This window comes from Choloepus didactylus, chromosome 5 (assembly GCF_015220235.1).
Source record: "Choloepus didactylus isolate mChoDid1 chromosome 5, mChoDid1.pri, whole genome shotgun sequence".
In the NCBI taxonomy this organism is placed as follows: domain Eukaryota; kingdom Metazoa; phylum Chordata; class Mammalia; order Pilosa; family Megalonychidae; genus Choloepus; species Choloepus didactylus.
In genome coordinates this window covers 121,686,652-121,700,311 of record NC_051311.1, presented here as the reverse complement: position 1 = coordinate 121,700,311, position 13,660 = coordinate 121,686,652, and positions in this window count along the sequence as shown.

Sequence of the window (13,660 nt, the reverse complement as noted above, 5' to 3'; positions counted from 1 at the left end):
TTGTTTAGTAAATCATCTTTTAAAGAGACTTATGTAGTCAGAAGTCTCATATTTACCTATGTAAGTCATCATTTTCTGTTCTCTCCATTTCTTTGTGAATATTCATGTTTCCATTTGATGTTATTTACCTTCTGACAAAGGAATTCCTTTGATATTTTTTATAACATCTGCTGCTTATGGATTCTTTCAGTTTTGGTATGTCTGAGAACAGTATTTCACCTTCATTTTTGAAAGATATTTTCTCTGAATGTAGAAATCTAGGTTGATAGATTTGTGTTTTTGTTTCTTCTTTTCCAGTAATGTAAAATGTTGCTCCATTCTCTTCTTGAATTCATTTTGGTGAGAAATCTGCTGTCAGGCTTATTTTGCTCATCTGTACCTAACATTCATTTTCTCTCACTGCTTTTAAGATTTTCCCTTTGTCACTGGTTTTGAGTAATTAGATTTTGGTTTGTCTTAGTATAGTTTTCGTCATGTTTCTTTTCCTTGGAGTTCATTAAGATTCTTGGATTTTCATCACATTTGGAAAGATTTTAGCCATTATCTTTTCAATTATTTTCTTCTGTTCCACTCTTTGTTGATTCTAATCATACATTTATTATGCTGCTTGAAATTGTTCCACAGCTCACTTATCATCTTTTCATTATTTCAAAAGTTCTCTTTCTCTGTATTTCAATTTGAATAGTTTCTATTGCTATTTCTTCATATTTACCTGTTTTCTTCTTCAGTGTGCAGAAGAAATATACCCAGTGTGTTTTTCATCTCTTATGTTTTTGTTTTTCCTCTGAATTCAGTTTGTGTCTTTTATATATCTTCATGTCTCTGAACTTCTTAAACATATGGAATGCAGTTATAATAATTGCTTTAATGTCCTTTTCTGCCAATCCTAACATTAATGTCAGTTCTGGATAATTTGATTTATCTTCATTTTCCTGCTTCTTTGGAAATCTGGTAATTTTTTGTGGGATGTCAGACATTATGATTTATACCTTTTGTGTGCTGAATATTTTTTGTATTTCTATATTTTTGAACTTTGTTCTGGGATGCGGTTAAGTTACTTGGGAAAGTTTGATCTTTTTGAGTCTTGCTTCTAAGGCCTGTTAGATAGTACTGGGACAGTGCTTATTCTAGGGCTAATTTTTCCTCACTACCGAGACAAGGGCCTTCTGTGTTCTCCACCCAATGCCTGATGTGATGGTTAATTGTATGTGTCAACAAGGTGTCCAATTTTTGTTCAAACACTAGTTTAGGAGTTGCTATGAAGGTATTCTGTAGAGGTGATTAACAATCGGTTGACTTTAAGTGGAGATTACCCTTGGTACTGTGGGTAGGCCTCATCAAGGCCTAAGAACAAATAACAGATTTTCTGGAGAAGAGATTCTGCCTCAAGGCTGTACTTTAATCCTGCCTGAATATCCAGCCTGCCAGCCTGCTTCCGGACTTTGGATTTAGTAGCTTCCACATTTGCATGAGTCAATTTCTTAAAATAAATCTCTTAATATACGCATTCACACATACATACTATTGGTTCTTTTTCTCTGGAGAACCCTGCATGATACACTTGGTTTGTCTTGAGGTTTTCCATTCTGGCAGGTGGGAATAGGGGAGTATTCCTATTTCCTGTGTGAATTCTGGGCATTGCTACATCTAATCCTTTTGGGTGAATTATTTTTCCTGGCCTCAGAGTGTGCTCACACATTTGCTGATCATACTCAGCTGAATACTTGAGCCATTAGCAGTTTGACTTTTTAGTCATTTATAAAAACCCCCATTCTAAGAATAGTCAAATTTCTTCTATTATAGTCAAATTTAGTTACTTCAGTAAACTATGATTGCATGTTTTTGACATATGAAAATAGATATTTGCTGCCATTTGAAATCATCCTCTGTGACAAATCTGACTCCATTATGTTTCTTTGTAATGCCAGTAGCTAAACTTCCCAGGCTTAATAGATTTCATATAGTTAGGGGCTCTTAATTAAACTTGTATTAGTAAGAGGAGAATAGCAGAGAAAATATTTATGAATCCATTTCTGAACATTTCTTTAATGATATTCCTTGAACAGAAAGCATGCATAATCTTTTCTAAGGTCCCCTGTACCTAATATATTTCTGGAGAGAGCCTATGTTTCAGTCTGTTTCTCTGCTGCTCTCTGCTCTTCCAGTTCCACCTGCAGCCTTCACTGCCCACCAGCACCTGGAGCTTGGGGCATGAACTTCATATGGGTTGAGTGAGTAAGGATGAAAGCCCCAGTTCTCTTTACTGCCCCATCACTTAATTCCCTATAAAAAGTATAGGGAATAATTGCACTGCAGGGTTTTCTTGAAAGGTTACAGTAATGAAGAGAGAGTTCATCATTAGAAGGATCAGCAAACAACTTAAGCACTATAAAGAGAACTTTGGAAATATCTATAAAACTTGCAAGGGCATATTCACTTTAATCCAGCAATTATCTTTTGAGGAGTTTATCCTACAGAAGTACTGACACATATGTAACTTGTACAGAATTATTCATTGCAGCATTTTTATAAATATGAAAGACTGGGCACAAACCACATTTCCATCTATAGGGGGCCTGATAAATAAATTCATATTACATCCATGAAATGGAATAGTATACAGCTGTAAAAATAGAAAAGACAGAAAATTAATTTCCTACCAATATGGAAAGTACTACAAAGCATATGTGAAGTAAAAACAATTCAATTTATAATATGCCACCTTTTCTGTAAAGTGAGGATAGCTGTATTCACATTTGCTTAAAGTATCTCTGGGAAGAACCTAAATAAATGAAATATAGATCACATATTGGGAAGGGGAGGATCTGCAAGCTGGGCAGGTAAGAGACTGGCTACTGTAAAACAGTTTTAGATCATTTTGGTTTTTAAATATGTGAATGAATTACTTTTCAAAAATGGCTTTTTTTTTTTTAATGCATGCTAGATATCATTTTTCTTAAAAGTCCCTAGGAATTTCTTGCTTCAGCCATGTTGTTTACTTTCCTTCTTCCCCTTCATCCTTCCCTTCCCTATTCTCCAGTTGCTATTTATCTTACTATCTCATAATATCCTATTTTACAAGTGATTTATACTCTCTCAGGTTACTCATAAAAGTTCAAAATTCAATCTATCTTTGTCATTTCATAACAATCTGGTCTCTCTTTGCTTCAACCCCATATATTCAAAATATTCTAGTGGTTTTGTGCTTTCTATATAACCAAAACTTCATATCGGTGTTTGGTGAACAATACCATCTGTTCTGCAAGTGAAAGATTTCACTGATCTGCCATGCAGAAGAAAGGCGTACAAATTTTCCTTTAATGGCATTGTTCTCCTTCCAGTTACCATAGAAATTCAAGTTAAATTCAAATAAATGACAAAAAGTCACATGTTTTTAGATTGTCAGAGACATAATTTTCAAATCCTTGCTTTTATTAATCCTTTAAGTAAACATGTTTTGTTCTGCAAATATGAACTACACACTGGAAAAACACTTTCAAAAAAGACAAAATTCTAGCTCCCACTGATCTTATTCTTCTGTTGGTTGTTCAGTCATTTATCTGATTGTTTGCTTACTTAAATCTAATCTTATTCAATTACATATTTGAACGTGTCATTTTCAGGTAAAATGGAAAGGGAGAAAAGGGAGAACTAAGCATTTCTTTGGAAGAGGATTAAGGAAGGTTTGCCTTATGCTTGAATGCAGATGTAGCAGACACACTGACTTCAGTGCTTTTATACATCCTCAATTATTCTTATTAGCAATTCTGAATCATCTATTGTCAATGCTTCCAAAGATGAAGAAACTGGAGCTCAGGGGGGGCTGTACTTTTTCCAAGGTCATGCAGCTCAGAGATGGAAGTGAGCTTCATTCAGACCCATCCTCACTGCTTTTTCTACTCCATCATAGTTGCCACCTGCAGTCTATTGTTGCTCAGACCCTGTGTTGCCCACACACGAGTGATGTCTTCACTAGAACTTCAGTACATTTTCAAAGGCAAATGAGGAACACATAGTCAAACCAAAAGGGAAAAAAGAATATTATGCCTCAAAAAGTGGTAATGTTTCCTGTAATCTCTCTGTAATTTCAACCTTCATGTAATTCTTTCCTGTTTCCTCTAAAGGCTTAATGTACCCATGTTTTTTCTCTCCTGGCTCACATCAAATCTTTTTCCCTACCCCTTCTTTCACACAGGGGTCAAAATAATATAAACTGCCACCCCCAAGAGGGAGTATTACAATACTTTATAGGTGAGGAGAGACAATCATGGTTTCGTTCAAAAGCCTTTTCAGGACTCTCGATATAACTCCATATTGTCAGAAGCAACACAAAAGCACTTACATGCTTTGAATTTGATTAACATATACAATTGATGAATCAGAACCAAGCCTGAAGTTCTAAAAATCATAACAAAAGTTATTGTAAAGTTGCCACAAAACAGACTCTTCAGATTTTTAGTGTTACTTTTGTAAAACACGTAAGCAAAAGACAGTTACTGATGGAAAGTGGAAGGAAGGAATAAGGGAAGGACAGAAATGGAGGGAGGGAGGAGAATAGCACTGGGGAAGGGTGTCCTGTGCAGGTAGCACTGTTGAGCAAAGACTACTTCTTGTTCCCTCTTGGTAAAATAGGGTCAGTGTCTCAGTGCTATGATTTTTCCTTTTTTTCTGAGCACTGCTCTGACATTTCTTAAAGGGTGCTGAGATGTTAACTAAATTGACTTTGTTATTCTTACAAAGTAAAATAAGTCAGAATCTACCACTTTTGAAAAGAACATTATCCTGAACTTAACTGTAGATGCCATTAATTCAGATAATTAATTTGTCATGAAAGAAAATTAAGAAAAAAGTGATTTTACCTATTTCAAAAACCTACTTTTCAAATATACAGGTTTGTATGAGACAAATGTTATCAAATAAAATATATTCTGTAGTATAAGGAGTACTTTGGCTTTAGTTGTTTTTCCATATTTATTGTATGGCTAACGTTATATCATACATAAAGAATCCAAGCCAGGAGTATGGTTATTAATAAATACAGGTGGGCTAGGATTTTTAGCTCATGCTGGAACGTTTGTTGGACTAAAGTTAAGATTTAGAGCAATGTAAAAAATGTGGGATGACAATGAGTAGAATTTTGAAATGCGTTGGAAATTTGATATTCAAGTGTCACTTCATCTCTTTCTATTCACTCCTGATACTCATTTTTATGTAGGTAATTATCAAATCACAAGTTTCTTTAGGGGTACTTTATAGATATTTTGGATTACTTGAACTTGATCCATTGCAAAAAGCACAACTATAGTGTACTTTCTAATACAAAATTAAAATGCATTTAATACTGTACTTCCTCAGCAACAAATTTGATACCGGTATACCAGAGAATACTCAACAAATGCTTGTTTAATCCTTTGTCTCTGTTGATGCCATTGGATGAGGGAATCACCTCAGCATTTCTGCAGTGACACGTCTAACTATATTTTTGTTCTGTATTCTGGTCCCTAATTTGGCAGTCGTGTATCCCCAATAACCCAATAAGAACAGAAGTCTGTTTAGGAAAAATCTGAAGGTGCCTCGAGGCTTTTGCACAATTGATTGGTCTCGTTCATTCTCTTCATTCTTTCCCTGCTGGCAAGTGACATCTAAAAAAAATTTAGAGCACGTCCAGTACGTTCTAAAATCTGTCAGTAACACAAGTGCATGATAATGGAGATCAAAAGGCCACACGTTAAACCAAATACATATAGTAAGGCAGCTCTTTTAAATTCTTTGAGAAAGTTGTGGTTCTAATATTAGCTTGTTCTCAGGCTGAATACAACAAAAGTCACCTGACTGCCTTCTGGAGTGCAGCTAAAAATTCTATGCTATGCTTCAAATGAACTTTCTTCTCATGAGTGATTATAACTTATTTGAATCCTTTTCTTCCTGTTTCTAAGGTTATCTTTAATAATTCACTAACCACTATTTCTATTCTCACTCAACTGGGAATCAGCTAGGTGAGGATTCTTTCGGTTTTGAATTGTTTGATTTAAAAGTTTACTCATTGTGTCACTTTAACAATCCTTTTAATTACTGTTAGCAAGTGTGTTTACTCTTAGATTTTCCTCTTAGCTGATAAGAGAGGATATTGCATTTATTGGGGAAGACTAAACCATGGCTGAGAAACCATGGGCATAGAGAAATTTTGGAAGGACTATTTGAGTATAGCAAACACTTGAACAGAAGTATAAGGATTCTTTGACATCCTTCTCTGTAGATCTAAGTTGGCATCAGTGGACCCATTGTCATGGAGAGGTGAGCGTCATAGTAATTGCTGATTGGGAAGCAGCTGGGTAGAGTGATCCAGAAAAAAGGTTTAAACCATAGATTTACATTTGAATCCAAGCCCTGCACCTTATTAGCTGTGTGTATGACCCAGGGAAAGTTACTTAAAGTCTTTAGCTTTCATATATATGTAAAATGAAGCTTACAATATCTATATTACACTGTACTGTAGAACTAGTAATGCATGAAAATAGTAACATGCCTCAAACATAACGTAATAAACTGAAAAATGAACATAGTAAACAGTTCAACTAAGTTGTATGGGCACCCCAAATCTTTTCTTTCTCTTCTGGCTTCTCTCTTCTCTCTCCTGTGTTCCTGTATCTTTCTCCACACTGTCTGGCTCAGGAACACTTACAGTGTTTGCCCCATTGGAACTTGTCAGTAAAAGAAGTGATTGATCATGGCTCTTGAAATAGTACATTTTCTCCGCCCACAAAATATATTTGTTTAAACTAAAATAGGACCGGTGATTAGCAATGAACATCTTCCATTGGTTTTTTTAAAAAGGGGGAATTTTTCTATGATATATCTTCTTTAAATTGGGTGAAGACAAATTTTCTGGATGTGCATTTTATTCAGTTGCATTTACATTTTCTAGTGCAGTTTTTATTAAGAAAAGTAACACAAAATTTTACATGTAAGTATCTTCTTTTTCCATTCTTCCTTTACATAGTGTTTATATAGTTAATGAAGACTACTTATGTGCAATTAAAAAATGCTATAGCTATATTCTATATGGAAAATTCTAGGGGCAAATAAAATTATGACAATAAGCCAAACACATTTGTGCACATTATATAATTAGTTATTTAAATTAAGAGAGACTTAGGGGTTTACACCATTTCACATGTTTCAAGGTTTTTAAAAACACTTTAAATAAAGAATATTTAGTAACTGCCAGTTGCTGAAAGTAAATTCCAGAATGAATTTTTGTTGTTGTTGGCAGTCTAAACCTGTGCCGATTTGAATGTATTGTGTCCCCCAAATGCCATTATCTTTGTAGTTTTGTGGGGCAGATGTTTGGGTGCTGGTTAGATTTGCTTGGAATGTGCCCCACCCAGCTGTGGGTAATGATTCTAATGAGATGTTCCCATGGAGGCGTGGCCCCGCCCATTCAGGGTGGGCCTTGATCGGTGGAGCTATATAAATGAGCTGACTCAGGGGGAGGAAATGGAGTGCGGCTGGGAGTGATGTTTTGAAGAGGAGCAAGCTTGCTAGAGAGGAACATCCTGGGAGAAAGCCGTTTGAGGCCGGAGCTTTGGAGCAGACGCCGGCTGCCTTCCTAGCTAACAGAGGTTTTCCGGACGTCATTGGCCATCCTCCGGTGAAGGTACCCGATTGCAGAGGTGTTACCTTGGATGCTTCGTGGCCTTAAGACTGTAACTGTGTGGTGAAATAAACCCCCGTTTTATAAAAGCCTATCCATCTCTGGTGTTTTGCATTCTGCAGCATTAGCAAACTAGAACAAAACCTTATTAAATATTTTTGGGGAAAAAGTTATATACCCTATAGTTCTGTATCAATCATTTTTTGGATTCTTAAATGATTTATTTCTACTTTTGTTCTTCTCTACATTTTCTGTAACATCAAGTGTAATAGTATCTTTATCTTATTCAATAGTAAATTGAAAGCTCGTGGAAAAATACTTACTATTTTAGTGATACCAACTTCCAAAATACACAAGAAAATATGAAAGTAAGGATTTTGTATGTTCAGTGAGTTGATCAATGTAAGTAACAAGTCTACATCAGATTCTTCATGTTCCTGACATAGGGCCTGATGCTCTGCACCTTTTATATTTGATAGACAAAATGCTAAGCAGTCAGGGCACTCATTGTGACAGAGCCTACATACAGCGACAAATTCTCCTTATGTAACTCTCTTGGGAACAACGACCTATAAAGTAATGTTAGCAAATGAGATGAGGTTTATTTGCCATTCTGTATGTCAGATAACAATGAATCTTGGAATTATTATTTATTTTTACTTTTCACTTTTTTTCCCTAACTTGAATGAAAAGCATGAGTTATCTTTTGGGACACAGGAACTAGATAACTACTTTAGCTTTTCACTTCTGGCAAATCTGGATTACTGGAATCAAAGTGCCCACCTATATTTCAGTAACTTCCAGGAATTTGTGAATAACACATTACCAGACTAGATTCTCCAAGGGGGAAATAACCTTTTACCAGTACACATTTGGACTAGAAATAAGGATGAAGAGGGGTAAATCACTGCCTTTCCATAACTTAGTTACTCTGTGGTACCTAGTTATTTGTGCCTTTAATATGAAATAAAAGCATATAGTCAACAAAGTCTCTGTTCTTTGGAGCACTGTAGGCAACCAGAAATATGGAAAGGAATTCTCATTAGAATAACAAGAATATTGCCTCACTTTCCTGGGTGGTGGGTACATTTGTGGTATAACCTGTCCAAGTGCACGGCAATGGGAGCCCACTCCCCAGTTTGTGCGCCATGTAGATTATTAACAAATGATAAAATACAACTTATTTGCTATAGTATTTTGTTTCCACTGCACTATATTCTTAAATTTCCTGGAACGTTGAAGATAATTCTGTGTTATCTTTGAATGGAGATATACTTTCTTTCTCTGTTTGAAGGGCATGTAGTCATGTACATCCGAATTGGAAGAATTGGATGCATCTACAGCCAAAAATTGTCAGTTAAGATACAGTTCACTTAATGAACATTAGAAATCATGTATTCACTTTCAAGACTAGGTATCTTATACCTAAGGATAAGCGTATCCACTGGGAATCCTTCACTCTCTATTAAATTAGGAAACTGAACATAGGTCTTTTAAGAAGAAACAGGGAGGGCAGGGCAAGATGGCGGAGTGGTGAGGTGTACGTTTTAGTTACTCCTCCAGGGAAGTAGGTAGAAAGACAGGTGCTGCATGGACCAGACACTGCAGAGCAATCTGACTTTGGGCATACTTCATACAACACTCATGAACACGTGGAACTGCTGAGATCAGCGAAATCTGTAAGTCTTTGCAGCCAGGGGACCCGCGCTTCTCCCTGCCAGGCTCAGTCCCATGGGAGGAGGGGCCATCAGCACCAGGAACCAGGAGGGAGAACTCCAGTGGCAGCTCTTACCAGAAACTCATTCTACTGATCCAAACTCCAATCATAGACAGACTGAGACCAGACACTGGAGAATCCAGGAGCAGCCAGCCCAGCAGAGGAGAGATAGGGATAGCAAAAACAGCAAGAAAAACCCCAAAAATAAAAGGGGAGGCTTTTTGGAGTTCTGGTGAACATAGAAAGGGGAAGGGCAGAGCTCAGACAGTCAGTCTCATATGCAAATCCAGAAGAAAAACCGGTTTCTCTGCCTCCTGGACTTTTCCTTAATGGCCCTAATTGCTTAGTCTCTTAGCATTTCAATAACCCATTAGATCTACAAGGAGGGCCTTTTTTTTTTTTTTTTTTCTCTTTTTCTCTTTTTCCAAAACAATTACTCTAAGAAGCCTGATACAGAAAGCCTCAAAGACTTGCAATTTGGGCAGGTCAAGACAAGAGCAGAACTAAGAGAGCTCTGAGACAAAAGGCAATAATCCAGTGGCTGAGAAAATTCACTAAACACCACAACTTTCCAAGAAAAGGGGGGCGTCGTCTCACAGCCATCATCCTGGTGGACAGGCAACACTCTTCTTCATCACCGGCCCCATACCCCAGAGCTGCCCCAGACAACCCAGTGTAACAGAAGTGCTTCCAATAACACACACACACCACAAAATCGGACGTGGACATTAGCCTTCTCTGCACCCTCAGCTGGTTGTCTCAGAGTTGGGACAGTGGAGCAGTGTGAATTCACATGCCCAATTCAGCATCCTTTCAGCAGACTGGGAGCCTTTCTACACAACCCTGCAGCCCAGAACTGCCCTGGGGGGACAGCACTCACCTGTGACATAGCACAGTCATCCCTCAACAGGGGACCTGGGGGTGCATGGCCTGGAAGAGGGACCCACTCGCAAGTCTCAAGGGCCATACGCCAATACCAAGGACTTGTGGGTCAGAGGCAGAGACAAACTGTGGCAGGACTGAACTGAAGGATTACACTATTGCAGCAGCTTCAAAACTCCAGGAACACCAGGGAGATTTGATTGTTAGAACCGCCCCCCCCAACCACCGAGACACATGCCCCATATACAGGGCAGGCAACACCAACTACACACGCAAGCTTGGTACACCAACTGAACCCCACAAGACTCACTCCCCCACTCACCACAAAGACAAAGTGGGGGAAAACATGAGGGGAATAGGTGGCTCATGGACACCACCTGCTGGTTAGTTAGAGAAAGTGTACTCCATGAATCTATAGATCTGACAAATTAGAGATAAGGATTTCAATCAGTCTACAAATCCTAAAAAAACCCTATCAAGTTAAGCAAATGCCAAGGGACCAAAAACAGAGAAAATTTTAAAGCATATGAAAAAAACAGATGATAAGGATAACCCAAGCCCAAACACCCAAATCAAAAGATCAGAGGAGACACAGTACCTGGAGCAATTAATCAAAGAACTAAAGAAGAACGAGACCATGGCACAGGATATAAAGGACATCAACAAGACCCTAAAACAGCATAAAAAAGAAATTGCAGAGTAAATAAAAAAAAAGATGACCTTATGGAAATTAAAGAAACTGTTGACCAAATTAAAAAGATTCTGGATACTCATAGTACAAGACTAGAGGAAGTTGAACAATGAATCAGTTACCTGGAAGATGACAGAATAGTAAATGAAAGAACAAAAGAAAGAATGGGGAAAAAATAAAAAAAATCAAAATGGACCTCAGGAAATGAAGATAATATAAAACGTCCAAATATAAGACTCATTGGTGTTCCAGAAGGGGAAGAGAAGGGTAAAAGTCTCGGAAGAGTATTCAAATAAATTGTTGGGGAAAACTTCCCAAATCTTCTAAACACCATAAGTACACAAATCATAAATGCCCAGTGAACTCCAAATAGAATAAATCCAAATAAACCCACTCCAAGACATATTCTGATCACACTGTCAAATACGGAAGAGAAGGAGCAAGTTGAGAGCAGCAAGAGAAAAGCAATTCACCACATACAAAGGAAACAGCAGAAGACTAAGTAGTGACTACTCAGCAGCCACCATGGAGGTGAAAAGGCAGTGGCATGACATATTTAAAATTTCCAACCAAGAACACTTTATCCAGCAAAGCTCTCCTTCAAATATGAGGGAGAGCTTAAATTTTTCACAGACAAACAAATGCTGAGAGAATATGCTAACAAGAGACCTGCCCTACTGGAGATACTAAAGGGAGCCCTACAGACAGAGAAAGAAAGGAGAGAGAGACAAGGAAAAAGGTTCAGCACTAAAGAGATTCAGTATGGGTACATTAAAGGATATTAATGGAGAGAGGGGAAAAATATATATGACAAACATAAGCCAAACGATAAGATGGCTGATTCAAGAAATGCCTTCATGGTTATAGTGTTGAATGTAAATGGATTAAACTCCCCAATTAAAAGATATAGATTCACAGAATGGATTAAAAAAAATGAACCATCAATATGTTGCATACAAGAGACTCACCTTAGACACAGGGACACAAAGAAATTTAAAGTGAAATGATGGAAAAAAATATTTCATGCACCCTACAGCCAAAAGAAAGCAGGTGTAGCAATATTAATCTCAGATAAAATAGACTTTAAATACAAGGATGTTATGAGAGACAAAGAAGGCCACAACATACTAATAAAAGGGGCAATTCAACAAAAAGAAGTAACAATCATAAATGTTTATGCACCCAATCAAGGTGCCACAAAATACATGAGAGAAACACTGGCAAAACTAAAGGAAGCAATTGATGTTTCCACAATAATTGTGGGAGACTAGAACACATCACTCTCTCCTATAGATAGATCAACCAGACAGAAGAACAATAAGGAAACTGAAAATCTAAACAATCTGATAAATGAATTGGATTTAACAGACATATGTAGAACATCACATCCCAAATCACCAGGATACACATTCTTCTCTGGTGCTCACAGAACTTTCTCCAGAATAGATCATATGCTGGGACATAAAACAAGCCTTGATAAATTTAAAAAAATTGAAATTATTCAAAGCACATTCTCTGACCACAATGGAATATAATTAGAAGTCAATAACCATCAGAGACTTAGAAAATTCACAAATTCCTGGAGGTTAAACAACACACTCCTAAACAATCAGTGGGTTAAAGAAGAAATAGCAAGAGAAATTGCTAATATATAGACACGAATGAAAATGAGAACACAACAAACCAAAATCTATGGGATGCAGCAAAAGTGGTACTGAGGGGGAAATTTCTAGCACTAAATGCATATACTAAAAAGGAAGAAAGAGCCAAAATCAAAGAACTAATGGATCAACTGAAGAAGCTAGAAAATGAGCAGCAAACCAATCCTAAACCAAGTAGAAGAAAAGAAATAACACAGATTAAAGCAGAAATAAATGAAATACAGAACAAAAAAAAATAGAATAAACAAAATCAAAAGTTGGTTTTTTGAAAAGATCAAAAAGATTGACAAGCCCCTAGCTAGACTGACAAAATCAAAAAGAGAGAAGACCCATATAAATAAAATAATGAATGAGAAACATGACATTACTGCGGATCCCAAAGAAATTTAAAAAATTATAAGAGGATACTATGAACAACTGTATGCCAGCGAACTGGACAATGTAGAGGAAATGGACAATTTCCTGGAAACATATGAACAACCTAGACTGACCAGAGAAGAAACAGAAGACCTCAACCAACCAATCACAAGCAAAGAGATCCAATCTGTCATCAAAAAGCTTCCCACAAATAAATGCCCAGGGCCAGATGGCTTCATAGGGGAATTCTATCAAACTTTCCAAAAAGAACTGACATCAATCTTACTTAAACTCTTTCAAAACGTCAAAGAAAATGGAATACTACCTAACTCATTTTATGAAGCTAACATCAATCTAATACCAACACCAGGCAAAGACACTACAAAAAAGGGAAACTACAGGCCTATCTTCCTAATGAATATAGAAGCAAAAATTCTCAATAAAATACTTGCAAATCAAATCCAAAGATACATTAAAAAAGTCATACACCATGACCAAGTGGGGTTCATTCCAGGCATGCAAGGATGGTTCAACATAAGAAAATCAATGTATTACAACACATTAACAAATCAAAAGGGAAAAATCAAATGATCACCTCAATAGATGCTGAAAAAGCTTCAACAAAATTCAACATCACTTTTTGATAAAAACACTTCAAAAGGTAGGAATTGAAAGAAGCTTCCTCAATATGATAAAGA